This window comes from Tachypleus tridentatus, chromosome 1 (assembly GCF_004210375.1).
Source record: "Tachypleus tridentatus isolate NWPU-2018 chromosome 1, ASM421037v1, whole genome shotgun sequence".
NCBI classification, from domain to species: domain Eukaryota; kingdom Metazoa; phylum Arthropoda; class Merostomata; order Xiphosura; family Limulidae; genus Tachypleus; species Tachypleus tridentatus.
The window spans coordinates 40,212,321-40,218,320 of NC_134825.1; positions in this window are offsets into that span (position 1 = coordinate 40,212,321).

Consider the following 6,000-nt stretch of genomic DNA (forward strand, 5'->3'; position numbering starts at 1 on the left):
CTTAATTCTGTGCGAAATAAACAAAGCTGAACATGATTTTTCTTGTGACAGAAGCACAGTATGACCTTAATTTTCTGGGGCATAAACACAGAGCAACTTGATTCGGTGTTAAGTATACACAGTAGTATTCTATAATATGGAACACTAACACAGCAGGACTTGATATATGTACTATACACACGTTTGGTTCTGTGTACTGTAAACATTGCTGGAATTCATCTAATGTAACATAGAAAAAAAATTTTTCCTCTAACATAAACACATAAAAAGTTTATTTTGTGCAAATTACACACAGGATAAGTTGGTTCAGTACCATATACACAATGAAAACTGGTAGCGACAACAGTGTAGTAAGATAGTTCTACGTGACATACATATTGGTCAACTTAACGCACATGAAAACACAAATGTGAAAAAATTATTTGTTTCGGTCCAAATGAAAATCTACGTTTTGTATCATACTCTATACAAGTCCTTAAGAATTGGTTTCTAAGTGACATATAACCAGTAAACACTAGTTCTATGTAACTCATACATGGCCTTATTTATGTTTATATTATGCGAAATATACACACACACACACATATATATATATATACTACAGTAAAATGTACAGAGAGCAATGGTAACATATATCAGGATTACTGCACGATATGGCTTTGAAAACATATATAAAGCAAAAATTAACTTATACGCCACACGTACATAACAAGATATATTTTTATGAAGTACGTACACATTGTAATAATTTGTTCTGTATAAGCTTTGCATACGCAGTAAACACGCTACAGGACCTTATCCTGTGTAAGTAATGCACAGAGAGTACTAGAAATGTGATCGATAAAATTAACGTACACATAGCAAATACTATAGGACCCTATCCTGTGTAAGTAATGCACAGAGAGTACTAGAAATGTGATCGATAAAATTAACGTACACATAGCAAATACTATAGGACCGTATCCTGTGTAAGCAATGCACTACATCACCTAAGACATAACTGTATACAAGTAAGTTACATAATGCAACACTCACGCTATAGTGCTTTGTTCGATGTCAGTAAAGAACTGCAGGACTTTGTTTTGTGTGGCACATCCATCGTTGCTGTGTAACATCGGACATTGAGATACGTTTATTTTGTATAACATTAAAGATCTTTCGGTGATTTATTATTTTGTATAAATTTAAACTCTTATTTCAGAATATAATTGTGGTTTATATGATAATAAAGCTTTTGTGACCGATCAGTAATCGGTTGAATAATATTTTCGAACTTGTATTTCAGTCATTTTATTCATTACTACTTTTGGCGATTTAAAGAAGTAATATACAGGTGAATGAAAAGTTTCTCTACTATCTTGTTTGTATTTAAATGAGAGGAACCACGAGAATAAAGATATTTTGATTATCTCTTCTAAGAAGAGACGACATCAGCTTTAACGGTTACATTATACTTGTAAGTGAAGAATAGATGTTACACATAACAAAATGTGACATTCTTTTTTTCTTTCCTATAGGGATAAATCTAACACACGGTGAAATAGACAACAGTTCTTTTCAAGAAAATAGTGCCGACAGTGGGAAAAAAAATATGTACACAAAAAAAAATGCTTTCACAGTATTTCATATTTCCATGACAAATTGCATTACATTACAGAACTCCATGATTTGTAAATAACTTCACATTGGTATCGGAATCACCCTTTCCGAACTAAAGGCAAGTAATTCGCTTAAAACCAGCCTCAAGTTCAAACATAAGCCAATCACCTGATTAGTATCTTGATAACCTCATTGTTATAATTACTAAAAACTGATTCATACTCTCACTGCTAAAATATATAGCCAGATAAAACTAATTATCCCCAAATAATAATAAAACAGTAGGACAGGAGAACTGAAGTCCTTTAACAATGGCTTTGTAAGCAAATACTATTTTTAATATACCAAGTACAATTTCTTTCCCTTATACTTACGGCTCGGCATGGCCAGGTGGGTTGAGGCTTTCGACTTTTAATGTGAGGGTTGCGGGTTCGAATCCCCGTCACACCACACATGCTCCCACTTTCAACCGTGGGGGCGTTATAATGTGACGGTTAATCCCACAATTCGTTGGTAAAAGAGTAGCCCGAGTCTTACAATACTAAATTAGGGACGGCTAGCGCAGATAGCCCTCGTGTAACTTTGCGCGAAATTCAAAAACAAATTTCTATTACATATTTTTATTTTTTTTATATATACTCTAGCTATAAAAAGCCACAACTTATGCAATAATATAACACAAACTGAGGTACCCATCTGGTGTTAGAGTTATAAACTTAAAGAAAAGGAAATGTGAGGGTTGGATGCTATGATAATTTTTTTTAATCCTAACTTTCACATAATTTATTTATAACACAAAATATTATTACAGTATTCATAATAATATCACCAAAAGTTTCGTATGAAGTTTAAAAATTAACATGTATGTATTTGAATCATGGAATACAGTATGCAATGGTCAGGGTGACCAATGATGAAGAGGTAGCGGCAAAAGAGTGGCGGTAGGGGTGCTTTCTGTTACACGCTTTCAAAACCCACTTCTTCATGTCTTTCCACACTTTTTCACGTTATTAATTAATTGACGCTCATTAGCCGCAGAAATATCTTGCAAGATGAAGTTGAAACGTTGCAGGTCAAAGTAAGAAATGTATTTCACTCAAGATACAGCTCTTCATATCAGCCTTATTTTGGCTGCCTGAGTAGAAACTTCGGATAAGTTCCTGTATTATTGCAATAGTGGTGCCGTCTTTTTTCACTGCATTCCTCCATTGACATTCTTCTTCCCTCCCACACACTTTGCACATGTTGTGTAATAGAAAACTTAATAACGTTTTTTTTTTTTTATGTGCGTAAGAACGTGACATGATCTATAAATATAATTTACATGAAAGATAATAAATACTCAATAACAACAACAATGGAGAGGTGGATGAGTTATGAACCCACTTATAACGTGCCCCTCCTTTCGAACTATCGTCTGACAAAGTTTGGTTGAGACTGAACTAACAATACAGAAGTAGTTAGATAACGGACAAACAGACACATCAATTTTTGATAATTATATGTAGATAGATAGATATAAAACAGGTATTTCTATGTATAATAAGTTCCAGATGATCAAGCATTTAGTTTCATATGCAAATGTAAACCATTTAAATATATTTTCATGAAATTACAGACTTCTCAGCCCAATAAATTATTCAAAAACATTTGTTAATAAAGTGTAGAATCATCTCGGACATTGGCAAAATTCTTACTTCGATGACTGAATCAATAAACTACTAGAATAATATGAATCATTCTTTTACCAGAGCAGCTTCCAGTTTAATAAAATTGCTTGTAGATGAGTTATGTTCTGTAAAATGTCCTTCTACAACATTTCATACGTGCGTAACGAAATTCTTTATTCCATTTTTCGGTGCCATCTTAATTCAGGAAGTTATCAAACAGCTGAGTACGGTTGGGTAGTGCATGCTATTTATTATCCATCAGTAAACCTTTCTGACCAAATGCACCTGCAAATAGCAGGATTAAACACAAATGATTGTAAGACTGCATCCTAATATCATAGTGTTGTGTCCTAGCATATTATTGTCACTTATACCAGCAACGCTGCCCACGCTTCTGTATGTGTCTTTCTTCATAAAACTGGCGTTGGATCTGGTCCCAGACAATCTGTTTTTAACATGAATTGTTTTGTAGCGATACGTTAAAGGAACCGCATCACTGCTGCTATGACTTAAAAATCAATCCTTATAAAATATATTTATATAGGTTGAATGCCAATTTGAAATACAGGTGCTACTCTGAACTGTAGCTTTAGCCTGAAAGCTAAATTCCGTCGATTACTTTGAGCTTCTAATTTCAAATAGTGATATTCTTATTAAATTGTCAACAATGTTTTTACCCTGTCCACATTTTTCAACTGTATTGGTGATTTGGCAGCGAGCTCACTTCCTGATAATGTAATCATTCCCTAACGACTTATTGTATTTAACCAGCTTATAGCCAACCTATTACATTCAACCACACATGTAGCCATTCTGTAACGACTTATTGTGTTTACCAGCTTATAGCCACCCTATTACATTCAACCACACATGTAGCCATTCTGTAACGACTTATTGTGTTTCATCAGCTTGTAACAAGCCTGTTACATTCAACCACACATGTAGCCATTCTGTAACGACTTATTGTGTTTCATCAGCTTGTAACAAGCCTGTTACATTCAACCACACATGCAGCCATTCTGTAAGGACTTGTGTTTCACCCGCTCGTAGTGAGCCTATTACATTCAAATTTACAAAAATGTTCGAGAGACTTTGTTGAGGTCTTGACACGTTTTTTTAACCCGGCATGAATCTTTTTACGTATTCTCCTGTTGTTCTAAGTGTTATCTGAGAACACAGCATATTTCCTGTCATATATAAAATTCCGTGTGTAGTCAGGTCAACGAAATATCAGTTAACCCTGGTTTACTTAGGTGAGTGCGATGATACGTTATGTGAGTAAAGTAGTTTTGTCGTACTATAACTAGAGTATAGAAAACTTCTACGACTCCATAATTGTTCTGAACGGTGTTTTTAACGCAAAGATGGCAGTGATGATATGTTTCAAACTACGAGACAAAGAAGAAAAGCAACATGGTCATTAGCTCGATAAGACCAGTATGTCCCTTTGTACAAAATGTCAACTTATTCATTATTACTGGGTCTTCCTTTAACTTATTAAACTCCGTGTTAGCGTCACCCTTTATGATTAATTCATACTTATCAGAAATTTAAGTCCAGGATTCATTTTAATTAGTAATTTCTTTTTACTTTACCACAATAACAAAGCGACAATACATCCAAATCATTACCTTTATAAGTTTAGTACTTGTAGCTACTGGAAGGCTATCTGTCCTGACCAATCGAAGAAATATTTTAGGTGACGTTAGCTCAACAACTACCACACAGTGTTGTTGCAGTGAACAATGTTCAAATAATTAAAAAAAAAATAGATATCTTGTGTAATAAATACTAAAACAGCTGCAGTCATGGGAAAGTTATTAATTTCCGTCTGGCACTTAACTTAAATACAAACTCATATATGTGTTATATTCCAAATATCAAACGTACTAAACTTAACGTTAATTTTAGCTCTTACATTATCATTACTTTCTTAAACTGAGATAACCCAACGAAATATGCTCGCCCTTTCAGCCGTGGGGGCGTTATAATGTGACGGTCAATCCCACTATTCGTTGGTAAAAGAGTAGCCCAAGAGTTGGCGGTGGGTGGTGATGACTAGCGACCTTCCCTCTAGTCTTGCACTGCTACATTAGGGACGGCTAGTACAGATAGCCCTCTAGTAGCTTTGTGCGAAATTCCAAAACAAACCGAACGTAACAAGTTTGGGTTTTATGAGTAACTAATTTACCAGTGGATTGAAAACGGGCCTCACCCCCTATTGGCAATGTTTTAAGAAGTGAACATTACAGTCAAAAACACCACTGGTCTTTCAGAGTTAAAAACATTGAAATTGTTTACGGTAAATAGACCAACCACGTTTTCACCGTTCGAACATTCATTAACTTGCTTGTGATGAATCTTCTAGAAACTTCAAAATTAATTATTTTTGTTTTGTTTTGTTTTGTCGTATAATTGATTTTAGAATAAACGGTGAAAATTGTGTTCAGAGCTATACATTGTATAAAAACTGTAATTCTATTATGTAGTATTATGTAGGAGATATAAAATATAGGCCATGAAACATTAATATCTATCTAAACGATAAATTCTGAAAATAAATGACAGAAATAATGACTTATCCAATATTTCAGGCTTAGTTTCTTTCATTATAGAATATCCAGAAATGAGTATTACCAAAGGTTTTGTCATGATCGTACGTGCAAATGTATTATCGATCAATCTGGTGTCTGAATATTAATAAGTTTTCGGTAATTATACTGAACTGTTC